Source organism: Dipodomys merriami, unplaced genomic scaffold (genome assembly GCF_024711535.1).
Source record: "Dipodomys merriami isolate MVZ:Mamm:240054 unplaced genomic scaffold, mDipMer1.0.p SCAF_46, whole genome shotgun sequence".
Classification (NCBI taxonomy): Eukaryota; Metazoa; Chordata; class Mammalia; order Rodentia; family Heteromyidae; genus Dipodomys; species Dipodomys merriami.
Genome location: NW_027206024.1, coordinates 1359081 through 1384406, shown reverse-complemented (window position 1 = coordinate 1384406; position 25326 = coordinate 1359081).

Genomic DNA, 25326 nt, shown 5'->3' with positions numbered 1-25326 from the left:
TGGCAGTGGCGGCAAACCACCAAGACTCTGGGCACAATGCCTCTTGGCACTAGCCCACAGGAACAGCCCAGACCAGCCCAGGGCGGCAGCGGTGGCAAGGGAGGGGACAGCTGCAGTGAACACCTCCAGACCTGTGGTGGTTTGTGCCTCTCCATACTGGCCCGCATAAGCGGCCCAGCCAAGCCAGAGGCAGAGCAGTGTCTAACACCTGACTCGTGGTGGAGTGCCTGGCTTGCATATGTGGCCCAGCTGATCCTGGGGCAGTGGCAGCAGCTCAGGCAGTGGCATCAGTTGTGGCAGCAGCAGCGGCATCGACAGTGGCAGTGAACAACTACAGACGTGCAGTGGAGTGCACCGTCTCTCCATACTGGCTTGCATAAGTAGCTCAGCCCTGGCCATGCTGGAAAGGTGGTGAAGAGCCACAGACTTGAGGCAGGATGTGGTGCTGAACTACCCCAGAAAATCCTCATGAACATTCCTGCCTGGGATGGCTTTAAAACTCCTGAGTAGCTAGAATTACAGGCACTCCCACCAGCAGGGTCTTATTCTTGCAAACTCCCTAACTTTTTCTCAAATAGATCATTTGTTAGTTCATACAAGGAATTTAAGCAAATACAAGAGGATCGACATAATACCCTGTACTCTATCTGACCATACTGGAATCAAACTGGTTCTCAGTAACAAGGCATAAAGTAGAAAAAACTTAAACATATAAAAATTAAACAACACTCTTGGAACAATACATGGGTTACACAAGAAATTAAAGAAGAAATTAAAAAGTTCCTACAATTCAATGAAAATGAAAATACATCACGAAGAAACCTATGGATGGGACCCAGCGAAAGCAGTCCAGAGGGGCAAATTTATTGCTCTCAGCACGCATATCAAGATCAATAGAAAGCCTACGGATTGGGAGAAGATATTCACTAGCCATACAACGGACAAGGGTCTCATATCTAAAATATACTTGGAATGCAAAAAATTAAATCTCCCAATAACAAATCCTCAAAGAAACAACTGCCCAATAGATAAGTGGGCTAAAGGCTTAAACAGAAACTTCTCTGAAAAGGAAAGATGGATGGCCAATAGACACATAAAGAAATGCTCAACCTCCCTAGCCATAAAAGAAATGCAAATCAAAACAACATTGAGATACCACCTTACCCCAGTTAGAATGGCTAAAACCAAGAACTATAATAATAACAGATGCTGGCGTGGATGTGGACAGAAGGAAACCTTACTTCATTGTTGGTGGGAGTGTAAACTTGTTCAACCAGTTTGGAAGGTAGTATGGAGGTTCCTCAAAAGACTCCACATAGAGCTCCCTATGACCCAGCATCCCTCTTTTGGGTGTTTACCCAAATGATCACAAACAAGACCACACTAAAGCTACCAGCATGACTATGATTATTGCAGCATTATTTACCATAGCTAAGATATGGAACCAACCCAGATGCCCCTCAGTAGATGAATGGATCAAGAAAATGTGGTATATATACACAATGGAATTCTATGCCTCCATCAGAAAGAATGACATTGCTCCATTTGTTAGGAAATGGAAAGTCTTGGAAAAAAATTATATTAAGTGAAGTAAGCCAGGCCCAAAGAAACATAGGTCCCATGGTTTCCCTTTTTTGTAATATCTAGTATATGTCTGAGTCAAGCAGAAAAGGTCAGATAAGGTGATGTTAGGGAAATGAACCCTAAGATATGTATTCAAATGTTTTTTTTCTTTCATTCGATTGTTTCTAACACATTTATAAGATTATGTCTTTGTAGTTTTGTATGTCCCTCCCCCACAGTATAACCCCTGCTTTCACTGTATTTGATGTTGGTATAATTTGTGGAGGGGAAGGGGAAAAACAAATAATGTAAGTAAGGATACAGGTGGACCCATTGCAACAATGAGATGTACAAGTCGTTATGTCGCAAACAAACTTTACAACTTTGGTGGGGGAGGAGGGAGAGCAGGGAGGATTGGGTCAGGGGGGCAGGAGGGGATGGTAAGGGATGTGAAGGGGAAACAAAGGAGGAGGCTACAATGCTTGATAAGAAATGTACTCATCATCTTGCCCATGTAATTGTAACCCCTTTGTACAGTACTTTCACAATAAAAATAAATTAAAAAATTAAAAAAAGAAAACATAGACCAAGTAAACAATGTTATGATGCAACTAAAACTGCTAAAGGAACAAGAAAAATTGAACCTAAAGTTGCTAGACCGAAAAAGATAACTGAAATAAGAGCTGAAATTAATGAGATACAAAGAAAATTATTAATAAAATTAATAAAACAAAAAGCTGTTTTAAAAAATCTCAATAAAGCTCTCAGACCACTGCCAAGAGTAATGAACAAAAGAGAGGAGACCCAAATCAATAATATCAGAGATACCACAGGAAAAATTACAACAATCATCCAAGACATCCAATCATAAAGAAATAATTCCAGACTCTACACACAAAGGAAGGAAAACCTAGCAGAGATGGATGAATTTGTACCGAAATTCAAATTGCTATCTCCTCCCTTTCCATTTCAGACAGGCTTCTCCATCATGTATGGGGGGGGGGGCAGAAGTCCGGTAAACAAACTTCTTTTCCTGCCTGAATAGCTTGCGGTGTTCCCTTCATCCACTACCTAATGAAGTCTACCTATTTAATATACCTTACATATGATGCCCTGACTCAGATGGGGTTTTTGAGTTGGAAATGTTAGAATTTCCCAATCACCCCTCTTCTGCGAAACAAACTGCCTTGGACACCACGTGAGACTTTTCACCAATACCATTGCTGGCCTTCATATCCAGGTCCACACCACTTCTCTACTCTGGTGAGTGCAACTACTCTCTATGGCTCTCTGTTGTTCAATCTCTCTTCAGATGTGGTATCATGCCAGAGAGCTCCTATGGCCTTTAGCCCAAAGGCTGGTAACCTCTGATGCTGAGGATGCTTGGTTTGAGTGCTTGGCCATTTCTCTCTATAAGGATCTGGGGGAAATCGGAATGCTGCTTCTTCCTGGTCAGCTTTCCTTGACTCTTGAGAATGACTCTCCTACACATTCAATGGTGTGCTGCGAGTCATGCTCGAGCTGTGAAACCCCTCTGAAATGCCTCCTGGGCTCCCTGGATAGACAGAGCACCTAATATTTTTATGCTGTTCTCAGATTTAGACAATTTTTGCCTCTGCAATGGTACATGGCCAGAAGTCAGTTTACTTTCAGGCTCTCTCTGCTCTCTGCTATTCATGTTCAACTTTCTATATCTCTCCCTTTCTTTTCTAAAACTTTTTGGATTGTGCCCTGAAGAATGTGACATGGCCTGGGTGCCAGGGAGCCCATCTAAGTTCCCTCTCAAAGGCTAGCCAAACTAGGCTTGATTTTTTGTTCAGACTTTCTTTGCATTTTTTCAGAAATTAGCCATCTTGAGTTCACCATCTTGGCCACATGATGTTGAGGGTTTGGCCCCATCCAACCCTTACCTTAACACCAAGCTTACTACTCATCCATCCATCTATTCTATTGTGCCTGGCTAACAAGTTGCTCTTTTCACAGTCCCTGTTAACTTAAGTGCAACCATCTGATGTGCTTTGTTAGCAAAGATGTTTATACATTGTTGTCAAACATTTTAGGTTTTGAGTTTTGCCTTTTTTGTGTTGTGTTGTGTAGTTTAGTACTAAATACGTGATTCTAAAATATTGGGCATATCTGTGCTAAGATTCTCACATTTAATGAGTTTTGTCATTGCAGAATATTTGGTCAATTCTAGATACGGACCAGGTAAGCTCTACTTATTCTATTTGATCTCCTCTTGCTTTAATTGGAAATAACAAAGGGCTTTTGTGGCAAAGATTGCAGTTCAAAGCCAGCCCGAGCTGAAAAATCCCTCAGACTCCATCTCCCAACTAACCTGCAAAGAGCCAGGCTGGAAGCATGGATTGAGCCTCTTATCTCTAACCAGCAAATACTGCAAGTGGTACTATAATTCAAAGTGGTAGAGTGCTAGCCTTGAGCAGAAGTGCTCCGGGACAGTGGTCAGGCCTTGAGTTCAAACCTCCTTGAATACCAACTGTGACAAACCATCTCAGCAATGAGCACGTAGACTCAGCCAGTCTGGGGAACAAGGGAACATGGAGAGGAGTAAGGAGATGCTATCACATTATCCACTTTGTGCCTGTCCTTTCAAAATTAACCAAAGCCTGAAGGTCAATAGAAGTAAGAAGACTGCCCAACTAATATCCATACCTGTCTACCTTTCAACTGGACAAGAATCTATATTCTTGCCTTTGTCACTTGACTAGGGACATTTCTAACAACATTTTCAGACTCAAGTCCTTCCTCTTGCCATTTATTTGCTCTCTAGTATTTTTTTCAGTCTCTGAATGCCTCATGAGACTTCTCCAGACTTCATCCAAGAGACTTGCCTCCTCCAGATTGCATCTAAGGACTCAATGCCCAAGTGAGAGCTGTTGCCTGCTGCCTTCTTCCAGAGAGGACTACATCTCAGCCTTTTACCCCTACCGTCAATGGCCCTTGCAAACAGGAAGTAGCCAGAGAGAATCTTCACCCTTTTTCTTAATTATTAAAAGGCTGAAATGTAAAGTCTGAACAGGGGCACCTCCCTCCCTCTTGGCTAAGTTTTCCCCCCAGTATCTGTTACATAGGTAACTGGCAGACCTGGAAGCCATCACCTTCCCTTCCTGCTAGGTAACATGCTGAGCCACGTCTGGTCACTTGCCTCCCATCTGACCTTAGGAGGGTCACGGACCCTGAGGTCACATCCAAATCCAGTGTGGCCACACCGGGGGACTCAGCACCATTAAATTATAAGACCAAGAGATCTTTGCGCCCTGGAACTGTCTACTCCCTCGGGCCTGATTGGTGGCATAGGGAGCTTGGGAGAACCTGGGGGTGGGGCTGCAGGCTGTGGCTCCCCAAGGGGACAGAGAGGATGGCCAACACTTAGTAAGGATATGAGCCCTGTTAGTATGGAGCATTTTGGTATGGGTCAGACTCAGGGTCTTCTCATCATGACGTCTGATGGGCAAGGCCAACCCCATTTTAAATCTTGCCCTCTGATCTTCAGATCTCAGCCTCCTGAGTTGATTGGATTATAGGCATGTGCCTCTGGCACTGAGCCTCTGATTCTTTTGGTATATTAGGGTTTGAACTCAAAGCCTTAAGCTTGCCAATCAGGTCTTCTACCATCGGAGCCAAGCCTTTCTCCCTTGGGCATTTCTGAGATAGAGACGCAATATAAGATCAGGTGGGGCTGGATCGCGGTCCTCCTGTGACAGGCGTGCACCACCACCTGGTCCTCTGTAGCTGGGATCCTAGACATGTAGCACCATGCTCAGTCATCAGTTTAGATGGATTTCCCAAACTCTTAGTCCAAGGCAGCCGATTCTTGACCACAGTTAAAACTCTGGTTGGACCTGGAACCATCTGACCTGAGCCACCTCACAGGACATTTGTGAGGAAACAAGGGATCAATGCAGGGGGATTTCTGGGCCAGCACCAGGCATAGAGGGAGCGGTCGTCAGATAAATTTCTTGGCAATTCTGTGAGCATATGACAGGAAGATACCTGGAAAGGGTTCAGATGGGGTCTGTTATTTATTGTGCCACAGGTATGGGATTATGAACAAAACATGGCTCTCTTTCATCCTTACCCTATCCCCATGAGGAAGGGATCCGTCACTGTTCAGTTTGCAGCTGGAGAAAATGAGACATGGAGAAGGTGGGTGAACTAATCATGACCCCCAGCTGGCAGGAAACTCAGCCTGTCTTCTCAGCCATGCTCCCTAGGACAATGAGTGCTATTCAGTCCACTATCTTGTGGTGGAAAATCAAAATATTGTCAGTTGTGGGGCTTGAAATCTGGGCTTTGGCACTGTCCCCGAGCTCCTCAGATCAAGGCTAACACTCTACCACTTGAGCCACAGCACCACTTCCGGTTTTCTGGTGGTTCTTTGGAGATAAGAGTATCATAGACATTCCTGCTTTGGCTGGCTATGAACCATGATCCTCATATCTCAGCCTCAGTTACCATTATAGGCCTGTGCCAATGGCACCCCGGCTTAAGTGTAATTCTCTCTCTCTCTCTCTCTCTCTCTCTCTCTCTCTCTCTCTCTCTCTCTCTCTCTCTCTCTCTCTCTCTCTCTCTCTCTCTCTCTCTCTCTCCCTCTCCCTCTCTCTCTCTCTCTCTCTCTCTCGCTCTCTCTCTCTCTCTCGCTCACTCGCTCGCTCTCTGTATGTCTCTCTCTCTCAGGAACTTGTTGAATGTGTGTTGGAGGAGGTGGCCCAGTATCCCCATGTGGCTAGGACCCAAGGTGGCCCTCTCATTCCGGAGGTAGGCTGTGAGTCTGGAGCTTTCTTGCTCAGCCTGTTGAACTCGCTCCCTTAGGTAAGCCCTTCTGTGCCCAGGCTAGACCATGATGGTTATTCATTGTCAGTCTGTCTGGTGAGTTCTTTCTCACTACCCTCTGCTAAGAAAGGAAAATGAATGAGAAGGTGTTGCATTTTCCAACCGCACAGCCTGACCCCGGGCCTGTGATCCTCACCCCCACCTATCTGACCAGATCCTGATTATAAGAAAATGAATTTGCTCTTTCTACTTTGCTTTGTTGGGGTGTGTCATTTCGGGGAGGCGAGATGGTGTGCAGAGGAAAGACCCCAGACCTAACACCTCCTGGGGGACATTTGTTCTTTTGACAGAGCCAAGTCATTGCTGTGGACAAGGTGGAAGCCGCCATCAGACTGACCCAGAACAATGCTCAAGGTAGGAAGGCTGTTGAAGTATCAAAACCACCCATGTCTGCTTCCCACTCACAGCAAGGGGGGTGCAATGCAGGTGGCCCGGCACTGTTTCTAGGGGATTGTAAATGGATGGTGGCAGTCAGGTGCCAGTAGCTCTAGCCCATCATCCTAGCTATTGGGGGAGGTTGAGGTCTCATGGTTGTGACTTAGAGCCAGCCCAGGCAGGAGAGTCTGTGAGATTCTTATCTCCCATAAACCACTCCCCCCATCACAAATAGTGCCAGATGTGTTCTGTGGCTAAAGTGGTAGAGCCTTAACCTTGAGGAAAAGAAGTTCAGGGATGACACCGCTGCCCTGAATCCAAGCCCTGGGGCTCAAAAAAGTAAAATAAATGAATAGTGGGCACCTGTTATCTTACTACCAAAAAGGATGGATTCATTCTTCTCTCTGGTACTTGTAGCCAAAAGTAAGGGGCTTCCCTTGATGTTTCTCTAAACCTCTCCTTTTCTCTATTAACTCTCTTGGCTTCAGTTGCAGGATAGAATTCAGATCATCCCACTTGATGTGTCCATAGGTACCCTCCCCTACCCGCCTTCTTTGGGGTGGTGATCCTGGATGCACTCACCACTGGGAGAATGGAGCACTGGAGAGATGGGGGTATGTATCCCTGAAACTCATACTCTCACACACACATACTCCCGTAAGCCAATTCAGACTAGCCTTTTCCAAAGACATTTTATCTCCTTGGATTAACTGATCTAGGAGAGGAACTTTATCCCCTGTAAGTGACTATTTTAGTTGGGCTTGCTAGTTGACACGAGATAAACAGAAGCTCAAAAGAAAGGCTCTGATGCCTGTCACTTCTGGCTCAGGCTCACTCCTGACATCCTGGCCACTCAGGAGGCAAAGTTATGAGGATCAAAGATAGATCAAAACCATCAATAAGCTGGAAAGCCAGTGAGACTTTATTCTCCATAGAACCATGAAAATATTAGAGGTGGAGCTGTGGCTCAAGTGGTAAGACACCAGCCTTGAGCATGAAAACCAAGAGATACAGCTCCCAGATCCTCAGTTCAAGCCCACACAAAGAAATGGCCCAAATTGTTGCTCCCAGACTGCCTGGACCTCGTGTGCCCTCTCATGGAGTGTGATATAGCACCGGTCCCTGGGTCCGTCTAGACAATTCCAGATGTCCACAATACAGGGGTACACACTTTAGATTCCAGGGCCAGGGAACTGGGGGATGAGAGACTGGTATGGTCAGTACCTCAATGTTCTGGGGCATTAGCCTTGACCTGGCTATGCCCCCTTGTGTAAGTTTACTTCTTTGCCCAGTGCTGGCCACACACAAGCCACTTGTGCTGTGAAAGTGGCTGGAGCACAAGTGAGATCTAGGATGACCAAAATCTGTATTTATGGCCTGATTGTGGTGGGGTTGTCTTTAAAAAAAATCTTAGAGCTGGAAGTCAGAGATTGGCACTGTCCCTGAGATTCCTTTGCTCAAATCTAACACTTTAACACTTGAACCATAGCTCATTTTTCATCTTTTTTAGTAGTTTAGTAGATAGAAGTGTCTCACATACTTTCCTGCCTGAGCTGGCTTCAAGTTGCCATCCTAAGATCACAGCATCTTGAGTAGCTAGGATTGCTGGTATGAGCCACTGGCATCTGTTAAAGATGTGTGTGTGTGTGTGTGTGTGTGTGTGTGTGTGTGTGTGTGTGTGTGTGTGTGTGTGTGTGTGTGTGTGTGTGTGTGTGTGTACCAGGGCTTGAACTCAGAGACTAGGTGGTATCCTTTAGCTTATTTGCACATGGTTGGTGCTGTACCACTTGAAATACAGTAGCTCTGTTTCCCATCTTTTTGGTGATTCATTGAAGATAAGAGTCTTCCCAGGCTAGCTTTGAATCTTGATTGATCCTCAGGTGTCAACTTCGAGTAGCTAGGATTATAGGCATGAGCTACTGGCATCCAGCTGCAAGGATGTCTTTTCATACTCTCTTCTGTTCTAACAGCTGTCTACTTGCCCTGGCCTAGATCTGTGACCTCCACATAAGCTCCCCCCAGACCCTGATTTTGTGGAGAACATAAAGCTCAAACCTGATTCCATTTCTTTATCCTCAGGGAAGGAGGTTATATTTCGTCTGAAGCCTGGGGTTGGAGGGGTAGCTATAGATGGGTGCTTGGCTGGGAGAGAGGTAGTCTGTGTTAGCCAAGAAGGAAAGTGTGACCAGATGCTAATAGTTCATGCTCTCATATTCCTAGCTCCTCAGGAAGCTGAAATCTGAGGATTGCCATTCAGAGGCAGCCCAGCTAGAAACGTCTGTGAGACTCTCTTCTGCAAATAACCACAAGAAGGCTGGAAGAAAAACTGTGGCTCAAGTGTTAGAGTACTGGACTGAATGAAAAAAGTGAGGGACAGAGACCAGGCCCTGAGTTCAAGCCATATTACCAAGATGCATAAGCGCACATGCACACACACACACACACACACACACACACACACACACACACACACACACACACGAAGGTGCTAATGATGAGCTGAGCTGAACTAGAACTGGGGGCAGTCCTGAGGCATAGTCACAGTAAACTCTCAAGGCAGATAAAGTGGTTTCTCCCTAAGTTCTTCTTGGGCTGAGGGGTCTGGACCATGCCAGTATGTTCCATGGAACGTGCCCCTCCGTCCATGCACGGGGCCACAGGACCAAGGGAAGGACACTAGGGATGCTCCTTTGTAATCAGCCCAAGATCGCTGACCTTCATCTACCCCCGCCTCCTCCCCCGATAACTGGTGAGGAAAGCAGGGTTCTGAGCCCTGGGACTCCTAGGATAGCGCCTGCTACAAGCAGCTGGCTGTGGATTCATGAGCCTACAAGCCTTTCATGAGCTCAACTCAACACCTGCCCAAGGTGTGCCTGACAAATTCACACTTTTCTGATACCTGCATGAGCGGGTGGTACCTGGTGTGACATCTTGCATCTCCTGCCCCTCCTGGCCCAGAACCGTGGTCTGAGACATCGAATTACTGCTCAGATCCACCTTGCACCCATGACAGATGCCATTCTGATGATCTCCATGCCCCAAGGCTTGACCCTTCTCTGATACTGTGGCTGCTCTGCAGGCAATGGCCTCCAAATAGCCTGCTTTCAAGACTTATAGGACGTCTAGACATTGGGAGACCCTCAGGGGCCCACTGAAAAATTCCCTGCCTAGAGCCACAGAGTGAGGTCCAAGCAGTCCAGGTGTTGGTCATGGGGGTTGAACTCTGGGCCTGGGTGCTGTCCCCCAGCACTTCAGGTTACCACGTGAGCTACAGAGCCAGGTTTTCTGGAGGTTACTTGGAGATCAGTGTCCCCTGGACTTTCCTGTCCAGGCTGGCTTTGAACCGCAATCCTCACATCTCAGCCTTCTGAGGAGCTAGGAGTGAGCCCAGTGCCCGGCTAATCTGACCTTTTACACAGTGGACTAGGAGCTCCTGAAAGCTTTTCTTTACTTTTTTTCTGTGCCAGTATTTGATCCTGAACTCAGTGTCTGGACTCTGGTCTCTTAACTTCTTATCTCAAGGTTAGCACTCAACCACTTGAGCCACAGCTCCATTTCTGGCTTTTGGTAGTTCATCACTAACTTTCCTCCCCTAACCTGGCTTGACCCATGATCTCTATCTCAGTCTCCTGAAGAGATAGGATTACAGGCAGGAGCCCCTGGCTCCTGGGTTTCTTTTCTTCTTGTTGTTCTTTTTTGTATTCATAACAATCTGAAATCTTCAGGTGTCATTCCAATGGTTTGAATTCAAAATAAACTACCCAGTCCTGTAGTTCGAATGCCAGGACTGACACCAACAAATGGAAGGAGATCCTGACAAACTCATTCCTATTTATGTGAATGCTAGTGGAATGTTATAAAAGTAATAATTAAATTTGCAGTTAATCCATGATTTTATTTTAGAATGCCACAGAATAATTATTGGATTTATATCTTCCATTCTAGCATCATGGTATGATTCCCCTAATGGAAGGATACTGACTAATTTTTAATTAATGATTTTATAAGTATTCAAACTTGATACTTCATTAAATGAAGGCATAATTTAATAACTAATAATTGGTAATATATTTATATATTTTAATATCCTCACATTCCCTTTCTCTCCATATGCACACACACACATCTATCTATCTATCTATCTATCTATCTATCTATCTATCTATCTATCTATCTATCTATCTATCTATCATCTATCTATCTGTCTATCTGTCTGTCTGTCTGTCTGTCTGTCTGTCTGTCCGTCCGTCCGTCCGTCCGTCTGACTGTCTGTCTGTCTATCTATCTACAAATCTACACATTTATCTGTTTATACACTTGTCACTCCTGGGGCTCAGTGGTAGAGTGCTCGCCTAGTATGAACAAGCCCTGGGTTAGATTCCTCACTACCGTGTGTACAGAAAAATCCAGAAGTCTTGCTGTTGCTCAAGGGACCGAGCACTAGCTTTGAGCATAAAAGCTTAGGCACGGTGTCTAGACTCTTACTCAAGACCCAGGAATGACACCAAATAAAGATATTATATTTTTACTGCAACTATATAATGATAGCACTGCAAATGCCTCATCATAGAGCAAGCCGGGAGTCTGTTGCTGACAGCTGCCATCTAACCTGACTTAGTCAGAGATAAATGGCTCCACAGAACCAGATGCCACTGGCTCGTTAACCCCTGTCATCCAAGATACGTGGGGACTGAGATCTGACCCTGATGGGTTTAAAATCCAGCCCTGGCAGGAAGTCAGCAAAACTCTGAGCTGTGGCTCAAAGTGGTAGATTCTCTAGCCTTGAGCAAAAGATCGTAGGACAGTACCCCCAAACTTTCAATGCAATCCCTGTGGCTGACTCCACCTCCTCCAAAAAAAACCCACCCCTCAAAATCATTAGATGCGAACTTTGTATGGTTTGTGAACGCACTCTAATTCTAATGACAGTGTGTGGGATACAGCTATTTGATGATTCCTTTATGATGTGTTGTGTGCTGAGTCCTTTACAGGGTGCATTTTTTTCATCTAGTTCTTATAAGAGTTCCACAAGTAAGATGATTGTGCAGATGAGAAATTTGAGGCTCAGATATATCCTCATATCAAGGCCAAAATTATGTATTTCCTAACTCTAGTGAGTTGTCTCCTACAAACAATTGTTTGGGTTTATTTTTCTCGATCATGAGCCTTGAACTCAGGGCCTAGCCACTGACCCCTCCCTGTTGGGCTCATGGCTAGCTCCCTACCACGTGGAGCCAAGAACCCCCTTGCAACAGAGTGTTACAGTTTAGGTATCTGTAGCTTACGTCTGTCATCCTGCCTATTCAGGAAGCTGAGACCTGATGATCTGTGTTCCAAACTCTCCCAGACAAAAGAGGTCCTAAGAGACTACTATCTCCTATTCACCACTTAGAAACATGAAGTGGAAGCTGGGCGCCTGTGACTTGCACCTGCACCTGTCATCCTAACTACTCAGGAGCCTGAGAGCTGATGATCACAGCCCAAAGTCAGGCTGGGCATGAAATTCCTTGAAAGGCTTCTCTCCAGTGAACTACCAAAAACCTGCAGGGGTTCTGTAGCTCAAGAGATAGATCACTTGGCTTTAGCTGAAGAGCTCAAGGGCAGCACCCAGGCCTAGACATCAATTCCTCCAACTTCAAAGAGAAGAAAGAAATAAACCTGAAGTTGAGGGCTGGGAATGTATCTTAGGGGTAGAGTGTTTTGCATGTATGAATCCCTGGGGTTGATTCCTTAGTACCACATCACTAGAAAAAAGTCTGAAGTGGCTATGTGGCTTAAGTGGTAGAGTGCTTTCCTTGTACCGGAGAAACTCAGGTACAGTGTTCAGGTCTTGAGTTCAAGCTCCAGGACCAGTGTATGCACACACACACACACACACACACACACACACACACACACACACACACACACACACACACACACACACACAGATACCAGAATTGAAGCTGTGAAACCAACTGTTAAAGCACTGAGCTCCTGTTCTGAGCTCATGGTCAGCACCCAGGTCCTGTGTTCAACCCTGAAACCTAGCCACCCAGAGCCTAACTAGGAGAGGTCAAAGGTTTCAAAACCTGATGAGCTTCACCAGCCCTAAATGACAGGAAGCATTGTGATATTAAACATGTGCTTAGATTTAGCAAGCTTCCAGAAACCTAGGAATACACCATTGCAAATAATGAAGCATTTTATTAGGTTCAGCTCCCTTGTTGTCTACCAGAAGGATGCTTGAATTAATTGTAGCAGGTTATTTCAGCACTGGAACATAGTCTAACAAAAAGACAGGATGAGTGCAGGGAACTTGGCATGCCATTGGAGGTGGCACAAATGAAGGCTTCCTGTCAAAACAGCACTGGGGAGAATAGATAGCTTGGGGTACAAAGAGGCCTTTTCCTCCTGGCCTTCAGAGCCAGGCCACACTCCTCCTCACTAATCGGCCTCGATGGAGTTGCTTGTTACACAACTGTACAAGAGTGAGGCCTTTTGTCTGCCTGTTCCAACAATGAGGCAGACTTCCTTCAGCAGTCCCTGGTGCCAAGAAAACCTCCGGCTACAATGGGAACAGTGAGGGGAGCCTCGGAACATCTACTGTCTTGAAAGCACTGTCTCTGCTATGAAATCATTCTATTCAAACCAAATTTCCTAGCTGGGTGCCTTTCATCTTAGGGACTCTGGACCTTCACCGATTAAAAATACATCCATACATACATGGGGAGACATGGAGTCACTTGATTTTTTGTTTGTTTCTTTTTAGGCAGGTCTGGGGGTTGTATTATGAGCCTAGGCACTGTGCCTGAGCATCTTTTGCTCAAGGGTAGAGTTTTGGCCTTGAGCCAGAGCTCCATTCATGGCGATTTTTTATTCCTTTGATAACTTCGAATAAGAGTGCTGTGAACTACCTGTCCAGGCTGAATTCAAACTGGCATTCTCTACCTCACAGACTCCTGAAGAGCTAGAATTAAAGGCAGGAGTAAATAACACCTGGCTTTCTTTTCTTCTTGTTCTTTTTTTCATTGTGACAAACTGAAATCTTCACAGTGTCATTCTAATGGTTTGCATTTCGAAGTAAACTACCGAGGCCTGGAGTTTGATTGCCAGGACTGCCAGCTACAAATGGAGGGAGATCTTGAGAAAATCTTTCCTATTCATGTGAATGCTTAATGGAATGTTATAAAAGTAACAATTAAATTTGCAATTAGTTCATGATTCTCTTATAGAATGCCACACGAAAAATATTTTGTTATGTCTTCCATTAGAGCTCCTTTGTATGATTCTCCCAATTAAAGAATACTGACTACTTTTACATTAATGCTACTTCATTAACTGGAGGCATAATTTAATAATAATTCATAAAATGTATAATTTAATATCCTCACATTTTCTCTCTCATATATATTGCAAACTACACATCTATCTATCTATCTATCTATCTATCTATCTATCTATCTATCTATCTATCTATCTATCTATCTCTCACTCTCTCTCTCTGTCTATCTATCTATATCCACATCTTTATCTATATCTATCAGCCATTACTATGGCTTGTTCCACAGAACTGGCTGGCAGCTCAGTTTGCCAAAGGCTTTTGTAGTACAACTGACCCTTTCATGAATTGGGCATTGTGGGCTGTGAATTAAAATCTCAGCCTTGCCAGAAGTTTATATGTTGAGTCAGAAGCCAATTTTGACACATGTTTTTCCTTCTCTGTGAAAGTCCTGGGTCTCAGTATGATCTATAATCCTTATGCAAATACATCCCATCCATGTGATAAAATGTAATAAATGAAATAAATATTGTATATTTAATAATACTAAATAAAATAAAAAATAAGGGTAATAAATGTCATATGGAATAAACCCATATACGTAAATATATCTCATATACGAATATTTTTTTTCAGTGCTGGGGCTTGAATTCGGGCCCTGGAAACTGGGCTGAAATTCTTGTCTTCAATGACGGTGAGCTTACTCTCCCCAACAGTGCCACAGAGTTACCCAGACCTTGAGTTCAAATCCCAGGCCTGCCAGAAAAATGTTTCAAATTCCAAGCCAGAGCCTTGATTTTTTTGGCCAGGACTGGGGCTTGAACTCAGCTTGTGACAACTCTGCCTCAGCTTCGATCATCCTAGGCTGGGGTGCAGCCTCTGGACACACAGCCTTTCCTGAGATCCTAGGACCAGAGTTCAAATCTTGGGACTGGCAAAAAAGGAGAAGTGCTGGGTAAAAAGCTCAGTAATATAGTGATTGCCTTGCATGCATAAAGCCCTGGGTTCGATTCTTCAACACCACATAAGCAGAAAAAAGCCAGAAGTACCGCTATGGCTTAAGTGGTAGAGTGATAGCCTTGAGGTGAAGAATTGAGATACAACACCAGAGCCAGAGTTCTGGCCCCAAAACCGAAAAAAAGAAAAAAAAAAAAAACAGAGGGGGGAAAAAAGGAGAAGTACAAAACTGGGAAGTTCCAGAAGGTAGTATTACATTGTTTTATCCTTTGCATTGCAACCATCCTGGGTCTAAATGACAGGGCCCAGATAGTGTACATGACCTTGCACTGCTGAAGTTTGGTGGGCTATCAGGGAAGCGATAGCCCAAACCAACAACCTAGGCCTGGGGTGCGAATCCCAGGACTGCCAACTATGAATGGAGGGAGATCCTAAGAAACACATTCCGATATACATTCTTACGAATGGAATGTTGTAAAGTAATAATTACATTAGTAGTTAGTGTATGATTATATTATAAAATTATACACAATAATTATAGTACATTGACTAATTTTCAATTAATACTTTGTTATGTATTTAACCATAATATTTAAATAACTGAAGGAATAACTTATCGATAATTGGTAGTAATATAGTATATATAATTAGATAATATACAGGCATCTCTGTCTTGTTTTATACATGTATATATATGCTTACATATATATATATGTATATGTAACAATCTACATATCTATTTCTACATTTGTCATTCCTGGGCTCAGTGGTAGAGGGTTTGCCTCAGTATATGAAGCCTTAGGTTCAATTCTACACTATCAAATGCACAGAAAAATCTGGAAGTCTCATGGCTGCTTGTTTTAAAACAAATACACATTAAACTTTTAAAATCATATGGCAATTTATTCTTAATGCAAGAACTACAATCACAATTCAGCAAACAACAGACCACCCAAAATTATGCAAGAAACACTATTTTCCCCCAAATCCCAATATCTCCAAAGACTTGAATTGTTGGGGACGTTAACATACCACTTTCCCCACTAGATAGATAAACTCAGAAAAACTCAACAGAGAAAACGCAGATCTAAAAACCTGCATAGATCACCTAGATTTAACAGACATCTACGGAATATTCCACCCAGCAGCATCAGAATATATGTTTTTCTCAGCAGCACAACGAATATTTTCCAAAATAGACCACATTTTAGGCCACAAAGCAAACTTGTCCAAATTCAGAAACATTGAAGTTATACCTTGCATTCTCTCAGACCACAAGGGAATAAAATTAGAACTCAACACCAAAAGCCACCAAAGAAAATCCTGTAATACATGAAGGCTGAACAACACACTGCTGATTCACGAGTGGGTCATGGAAGAGATGAGAAAGGAAATGCAAATGTTCATGATATTCAACAAAAATGAATATGCAAATACCAGCTTCTCTGGGACAGAGCAAAGGCAATACTCAGGGGCAAGTTTATAGCTCTGAGTTCCTACATCAACAAATTGGAGAGATCTGAAACCAACAATTTAATGAAACATCTGAGCATCCTTGAAAAAGAGGAGCAAGATAAACCCCAATCCAGTAGACAGAAAGAAATAATTAAAATTAAATCATAATTAAACGTATTAGAATCAAAAAATATAGAAAGAATCAACAAACCAAAGAGTTGATTCTTCAAAAAAATTAATAAAATTGACAGACCCTTAGCAAATCTTATCAAAAAAGAAGAGAACAAACCCAAATAAATAAACGCAGAGATAAGAATGGAAACATCACCACAGAAACAACCAAGATACAGAACATTATAAGGGAATACTTCTAAAAATTTTATGCTAATAAGTTTAAAAACTTGGCAGAAATGGAACTTTTCCTAGCAAATACTGACATGCCAAAAAAAAATGAGTTAAAGCATTTTAACAGGCCCATATCAAGGATTGACATAGAAACAACAATAAGAGACTTCCCATCTAAGAAAAGCCCAGGACCAGATGGTTTTACAGTGGAATTCTACAAGGCCTTCAAAACAGAGCCCACACCAATACTTCTACAACTCTTAAATAAAATTGAAAGAGAAAGTTCACTACTGAACTCATTCTATGAAGCTATGATAACCCTCATCCCAAAACCAGGCAAGGACTCATTAAAGAAAGAGGACTATAGACCCATTACTTTGATGAACATTGATGCAAAACTTCTCAACTAAATTTTGGCCAATCGTCTTAAACAACGCATCCAGAAAATCATACACCACGATCAAACAGGATTCCTTTCAGGGATGCAAAGCTGGGTCAATATTCGCAAATCAATTAATATAATTTATCACATAAGCGGGAGCAAGGATAAGAACCACATGGTTATCTCAATATATGCAAAAAAAAGCATTTGACAAGATCCAACACCCCTTTCTGATGAAGGTTCTGGAAAAATTTGGAATCCATGGAACATTCCTCAATACAATAAAGGCTATATATGGCAAAAGTACAGACAGCATTATACTTAATGGTGAAAAACTAAAGTCATTTCCTCTTAACTCAGGAACAAGACAATGATGTCCACTATCACCACTTCTCTTCAATCTAGTATTAGAATTCTTATCTACAGCAATAAGACAAGATGAAAACATAAAGGTGATCCAAATAGGGAGAAAAGAAATAAAATTCTCCCTCTTTGCAGATGACATGATCTTGTATTTAAACAATCCCATAGACTCCACTCCCAAATTACTCAAGTTGATAAAAAACTTTGGCAAAGTAGCAGGGTATAAAATTAACCTCCAAAAATCAATGGTTTTTCTGTATGGCAACAATGAGTAAAGTGTTGATGAAATTAGGAAAGTGACTCCATTTGTAATAGCACAACAAAAAATAACTTAACCAAAGAAGTGAAGGACCTCAATGATGAAAACTTTAAAAACTTGAAAAAGGAAATCAAAACAGAATTTAGAAGTGGCAAAAACTCCCATGCTCCTGGATTGGAAAGATCAACATCGTGAAAATGGCAATACTTGCCAAGGCTATCTACAAATTCAATGCGACACCTATAAAAATTTCCACCTCATTCTTCAAACAAATAGAAGAGGCAATCCAAAAAGTCATATGGAACAATAAAAGAACCCAAATAACTAAAACTATCCTCAACAGAAAGAACTGTGCTGGAGGAATATCAACACCAAATTTCAAACTCGACTATAAAGCCATAGTAATCAAAGCCATAGTAATCAAAACAGCTTGCTACTGGCACAAGAACCGACCTTATAAGCAATGAAATAGAATTGAAAACCCAGAAATGAACCTACAGACCTATAGCCATCTAATCTTCAATAAAGGAGATAAAAAAATAGAATGGAAGAAAGACAGCCTCTTCAGTAAATGGTGCTGGCTTGGTTAATTACTTGTAGAAAGCTAAACTAGATGTTTATATATCATCCTCCATGAGAATCAAGTCCAAATGGATCAAAGACATCAGAGTCAAAGCAGACACTCTGAAAACATTACAGGATGGAATAGGAGAAACCATTTGTCTCCTTGGCACAGGCTGAAATTTTCTTAATAGAGACTCAGAAACATAACAAATTAAAGAAAAGTTGGACAAATTGCATGAAATTGTAGAGCTTCTGCATGGCAAAGGACATAGCTTGCAAGATCAATAGAAAGCCCACGGATTGGGGGAAGATCTTCACTAGCTATACAACGGACAAGGGTCTCATATTTAAAATAGACCTGGAACTCAAAAAATTAAATCCCCCAACAACAAATCTTCAAAGAAACAACTGCCCAATAAGTAAGTGGGCTAAATACTTAAAGAGAAACTTCTCTGAAGAGGAATGAAAGAGGGCCAATACATACTTTAAGAAATGCTCAACCTCCCTAGCCATAAAAGAAATGCAAATCAAAACAACATTGAGATACCATGTCGTCCCAGGTAGAATGGCTATAATCAAGAACTCTAATAACAACAGATGCTGGAGGAGATGTGGACAAAAGGTAACCCTACTGCATTGTTGGTGGGAGTGTAAAGTTGTTCAACCTCTTTGCAATGGAGTATGGAAGTTCCTCAAAAGACTCCACATAGAGCTCACCTATGACCCAGCAATTCAACTTTTGGGCATTTACACAAATGCTTACAAACAAGACCACACTAAAGGTACCAGCACAATATGTTTATTGCAGCATTATTTACCATAGCTATGATATGGAACCAACCATGATGACCCTCAGTAGATGAATGGATCAAGAAAATGTGATATATCTATATCTATATCTATATCTATATCTATATCTATATCTATATCTATATCTATCTATCTATCTATCTATCTATCTATCTATCTATCTATCTATCTATACACACACACACACACACACACACACTCACACACACAATGGAATTGTATGCATCCATCATAAAGAATGACATTGCCCCATTTGTTAGGAAATGGAAAGACTTGGAAAAAAATTATATTCAGTGAAGTAAGCCAGGCCCAAAGAAATATAGGTCCCATGGTTTTCCTTATTTCCAGTAAATAGTATATGTCTGAATCAAGCAGAAAAGCTCAGATAAATTTATGTTAGGGAAATGAACCCTAAATATGTACTCAAATGCTGTTTTCTTTCATGCGATTGTTTCTAACACATTTATAATATGATATATTTGTTGCTTTGTATGTCCCTCCCCCATTGTATAACCCCTGCTTTCACTGTATTTGATGTTAGTATAATTTGTGGAGGGTAAGGGAAAAAACGAATCGTTTATATAGGGATACAGGTGGAAATATTGCAACAATGAGATCTACAAGTCGTTATGTCGAAAATGAACTTTAAAACTTTGGTGGGCGGTGATTGGAGGCTTGGATGGGGGGATAGGGGAAGGATGGGATGGGAAGGGGAAACAAAGGAGGAGGCTACAATGCTTGATAAGACATGTACTCATTATCTTGCCATGTAATTGTAACTCCTTTCTACAGTATTTTCACAATAAAAACAAATAATAATCTAGAAAAAAAAGAATTACAATCACCATTACTATGCCAAGAAGATTGGCTTAACACTTTTATGACTTTTAAAAACATCCTAATTGTAGAACATCATTGAAAGCAAGTTACATTATACAAATAAACTTTTTAACCCTCTTTTGAAGGCCTTTTTAATTTTAATTTTAACACATACAAAGGGAAGTTTTAGCAATACTAATCAGATCATCACATCACTCATTTTAACCATGATGTTTTCAGGGTCTATCTGCAGGGAAAAGGGACAGAACAAAGATGGGCAACTCAGCCCCTCCTATGGAATGGGCACGCACCCAATCTGACTCTTTAAGGTTAGATGAACTGCGTTTGTGCTAGCTTGCCCTCTTTTACCATGTGTGGACTCCTCCCAGGGCCATTCCCACCATCTATGAAGCCCCCACCAGGGCCGGTCCACCATGCATGACCAGCTTAACTAAATTTCCGCCTGTTCAGCCTCACCCCTAAATATAGATCTTAGGTAGTCGTCTAGATTTTCCCTTTTTTGGGGGATGGAGGTTTGAATAAAATACAGTTTTAGACAGACAGAATAGCTCATGTTTTGTAACAGTGCTAAATTGTCCTTTACATTTAAATTTTTAATATTTATCTTGAAATTTTAGCCAAGGGAACTAAATCCCAAACTGCCAAAGCATTTTAAAATATTAAAATTTAAAATAACAGATTTTATAATTTTTACGTTAAGGAATCCTTAAAAAGCCATTTAAAACAATGTGAATTTTTTTTTAAATTTTTAGTAATGTCTAAACCTCTTAACCTTTTACATTTTAAACTTAAACTCACCCAATTTTTACAGCATGTTGACAATTTTTATTTTGAACATGTTTACAAACACATAGAAAACACACAGATCTTAAAGCATGCAAAAATCAAAATCAGTTTTACATAGATTTTTTTAAAGTTTTTTAACAAAAATTTAAGACAGTATTTTTTTAAACTAAGTACCTTTGTTAAGCTTCATTTTCCCAGGGCTTGCTTGTTTAGCAAGGCAATTCATCAACGGATCTTTTGAATCCCACCTGTTGGAGAAGGGCTGGTTCAAGGGGTCACCTGAAACTAAACTGGCCTGAATTTTATCCAATTTTAGACAAGAGCACTTTACAAATTGTTACATTGTCAGGACTTGCGGAAAAATCCAAACCAGGTGCATAGTCTTCCACACCCTCCGCTCAGGCAGCCTCCACAAGGAGAAAAAGCAGCCCAAGGCCTGAAAGGAACCAGACTAGTCCAGCAACTTTTCACACCTCACAGTGAGGCAAGCATAGCAGGTCTGTGGCTGAGCCCAGCCAGAGGCTGGAACTTTTATTTCCCCAGAGATGTTCAAATAAATAACAAAAATATAAATAAACACAAAAACCAAGAATCCACACTTAAAACAGGTACCAATTCTAAAACAGAACTAGACAACAGCCAAATGCTGAGTTGGGGACTAATGGGCCCTCAGTTCATTCCTACCAGAACTGCACCATTCTCACTCAGCAAGCTGAATTCAGAATCTGCTGAGTGAGCTGGCCACCCTCACCCAGAATTTCTGCACCTCAAAAATAGAACAGAAACGACACAAAGTAAACAAGACAGACAAGTGGCCACAAAGACAAAATCAGATCTCCGTGAATTGGGCAACATCTCACCATCAGACGATTTCTTTTTTTTTTTTTTTAGATTCCTGCAAATATTGACCCAAGGGCCTTCCAAGGTCATCTTGGGGCAAGGGAAAAAAGACCCTGGAAGCCATCCCCTCTGACTGACAGTCTCCCTCCCCCATACTTAGATCCTCTGGGCCAAGGCTCGAGGCTAAGATCTTGCTGGTGGCACTTGGTGGTCAGTGGCAGATTCATCTGGCTGTGAGTTTTCCCTGCAGGCCCCTTTCAAAGTTATTGCTAGATCCTGCAGGTTCTCCCTTCCCCCACTGCCTCCTCTTCTAGAGAATAAGTCAACCTTTGATGTCATCCTAAAATTCCAAAAGTATTAAAATGGGAGAGCGGCTGAGGTGAAAGGAGCCTCTGGCCACCCCATTGGGGGGGCTCCAGGATGCCTGCTGATCCGAAAATGAAAGTAAAATGAACAAGGAAAGGAAAGAAAGAGAGGCGCTGAATTAAAATGGCAACTACAAATGAGACAAAGAGAGCATGCGTGTTGATCTCAAGCTCCAATCCACCCCTAAGCCACGGTGGTGGAGGCCAGATGAGTTCCTGTCCCAAAGAATGGCGGAGGCCGGTAAGTCCCTACCCGGGAGGTGGATAATCTCCCTTCACCCAGAGTGGCAGAGGCCGGACAAGTCATGGTCCAAAAGACGACAGAGTCAAGCAAGACCCCACTGGGGAGGGCTTCCCCAAGGGCCCAGGGAATGTCTTCAACTGGCCTGCTGGCTACCTTGTAGCACGTCCACCAACGTTTCTTGCCAGCTCCAAAACCCTACTTGCAAATCAAACACAAAACACTCAACATAAAGCAGCTGCACCCCCTCTTATCGGCTAGCTGGACGACTCGCTGATCAAGTATCTGTGTGGCTTATGGGGGGGTCTATCCCGGACAAGCTCCCACATAAAGTGCCCAGTTTTCGGATGCCCCCTCTCAGACCACCAGAAACCATGATCAATGCAAACAGCAAAGAGTCGTTTATTGCAAGCTGGAGCTTGGTCCTCTGTGCACTTGGTAACTGGTGATGCTAAGAGGCCCCAAGCATAAAATTGACACAGCTTTTATAGTATCAAACAAACAAGTTTAGGGGGTTTCCACACAAGCAAGTTCACAAGTTCAGGGGGTTTATTTCCACCTTGATCACACTTCCCTTTTTCAGCTGGAACACCTGGGCAACTGTTCTTTTCTTTAAGGGTGGGCAGGGTTGGTGGCAACCTGCGGTTTTTCTGAGAACTATTTTTCTCTTTGGCAGCACAGCTCTCTTTGGGGGTTACTTTGAGGACAGCAGAGCTCAGGGGGCTTGATCTTAAAACAGAATTACTTTAGCTCTTCAGTTAGGTCCTGAGTTCAAACACCAGGAATGGTGTATGCACACACACACACACACAGACACACACACACCACATGGAGGCACCTTTGCCAATAATATATCATTCCATTATGTTCAGCTCCCTAATTGTCTGCCAGAAGGACACTTGAATTAATTGTAGCAGTTTGTTTCAAAACTGAAACATAGTCTTACAAAGACAGGATGAGTGCAGGGAACTTGGCCTGCCACAGAAGGTGGCACAAATGAAGGTTTCCTATCAAAAAAGACCACTGGGGAGAGAGATAGCTTGGGGGTACAAACAGGCCTTTTTCTACTGACCATCAGAACCTGTGCACATTCATCCTCATTAATTGGCCCGGATGAATTGTTTGTTATGCAGCTTTACAGGAGTGAAGCTTTTTGTCCGCCTGTTCCAACAATGAAGCCAACTTCCTCTGGTAGCCTGGGGTATGGAGACCCCTCAGGCTACACTGGGAACACTGTGGGAGCCCCGAAACATGGATTGTCTTGAAAGCACTCTCTGTGCTATGAAATCATTCTATTCAAAGCAAATTTCCTAGCTGGGTGCCTTTCTTCATGGCAACTCTGGATCTTCACTGATACAAATACATGCATACATACACAGACACATGGAGTTACAGGCTCTTTTTTTGTGGCAGGTCCTGGGCTTGAACTGTGAGCCTAGTCATTTTCCCTGAGCTCCTTTTGCTCAAGGAAACATTTTATTGTGTCTTAAACCATGATTACCCTAGGCTGGGGTGCAGCTTTTACACCCACAGATGATCCAGGGATCCTAGGACCAGAGTTCAACTCCCAGCACTGGCAAAAATACATTAAACCTACAAAAATGGAGGAGGGAAAACCAGGAAATGTTACACAACAGTTTTTACTTTTGTTTCCTTAGCACTGTGACCCTCCTGAGTCCCAATGACTTGGCTTGAAAATTGTATGTGACCTTGCATGGATGACAGCTGGGGGGCTGTCAGTGAAGCCTGAGCCAAACCAGACACCTAGGCACTGAGATCGATCCTAGGACTGCCTCCTACACACAGCTGAAGATCCTAGGAAACTCGTTCCTATCTATAGGAACATTAATAGAATATTTGACATGTATTAATTGAATTACTAACTAGCTAGTCATTCCAGTATAAGATTGTATGCAATAAATATAGGTCATTGATTAATTAATACTTTGTTAATTCTTCTACCATGATAATTGGAAGCATAATTTTATACCAAATAATTGGTAGTAATAGAATATATAAAAATAAGGTACAGACAACACTCTTTACATTGGGTTATACACTAGATTCTACATAAATGTCTGTCTCTCTCTGTATATATTTATAGATGCATACACATATGTAAATGCACACACACATGCACACACACACACACACACACACACACACACACACACACACACACAAACACTGCAATCTAAACATCTACCTGTTTATATATTGGCCATTCCTAGGGCTTGATCTCAGGTCCTCAAATTGGCCGGCCAACTTCACTTGCATCAGACTGGTGTGCTAACATTTAACCATTCATGAAGTGGGCCTGCTAGGCCCTGAGTTCAAGTCAGAGAATTGCCAAAAACTTAATCCTGTTCGAAAAGCCAATTGTTCCACTTGTTTTCTGTATCAGTGAAAGTCCTGGGCCTCAGGAATGATGTAGAATACATAGGCAAAGCTATGTCTTATGTAATAGGATGCAAAATGTTATATGTGTAATCATGCTCACTCTCAAATACATAAGAAATAAAACACAAAATAAAATGAATACACTAACTGCAATATGCAATAAGCATGTGTATGTAAATATGAATCATGTATTTCAAATATATATGAATATTATTTTTTCAAGTGCTAGGATTTGAATTCAGGCCCTGGGAACAGGCCTGGCTTTCTTGTCTTCCAGCCCGGTGATCTTCCCATCCCCCACAGTGCTACAGATTTACCCACATCCTGAGTTCAAATCCCAGGCCTGGCAAAAACAGTGGCCTGAATTCCAAGCCAAGGAGCCTCATAATATTTTAAATATTTTAATGTATATATGTATGTATGTATGTATTTTTATTTTGTCAAGCACAGGGCTTGATCTCAGGTAGTGGCAATTCTGCCTCAGCATTGATCACTCTAGGCTGGGGTGCAACCACTGGACTCAGCCAAACCTGGGTTCCTGGGCCTCAAATGCTGACAGGAAAACAATAATAAATAATGCGACACAGAAAAATAAAAACTGGCAACTTACCAGTTTTACATTTGTTTTCTTTGCAAAGTGATCATCCTGGGTCTGAATGACACGGC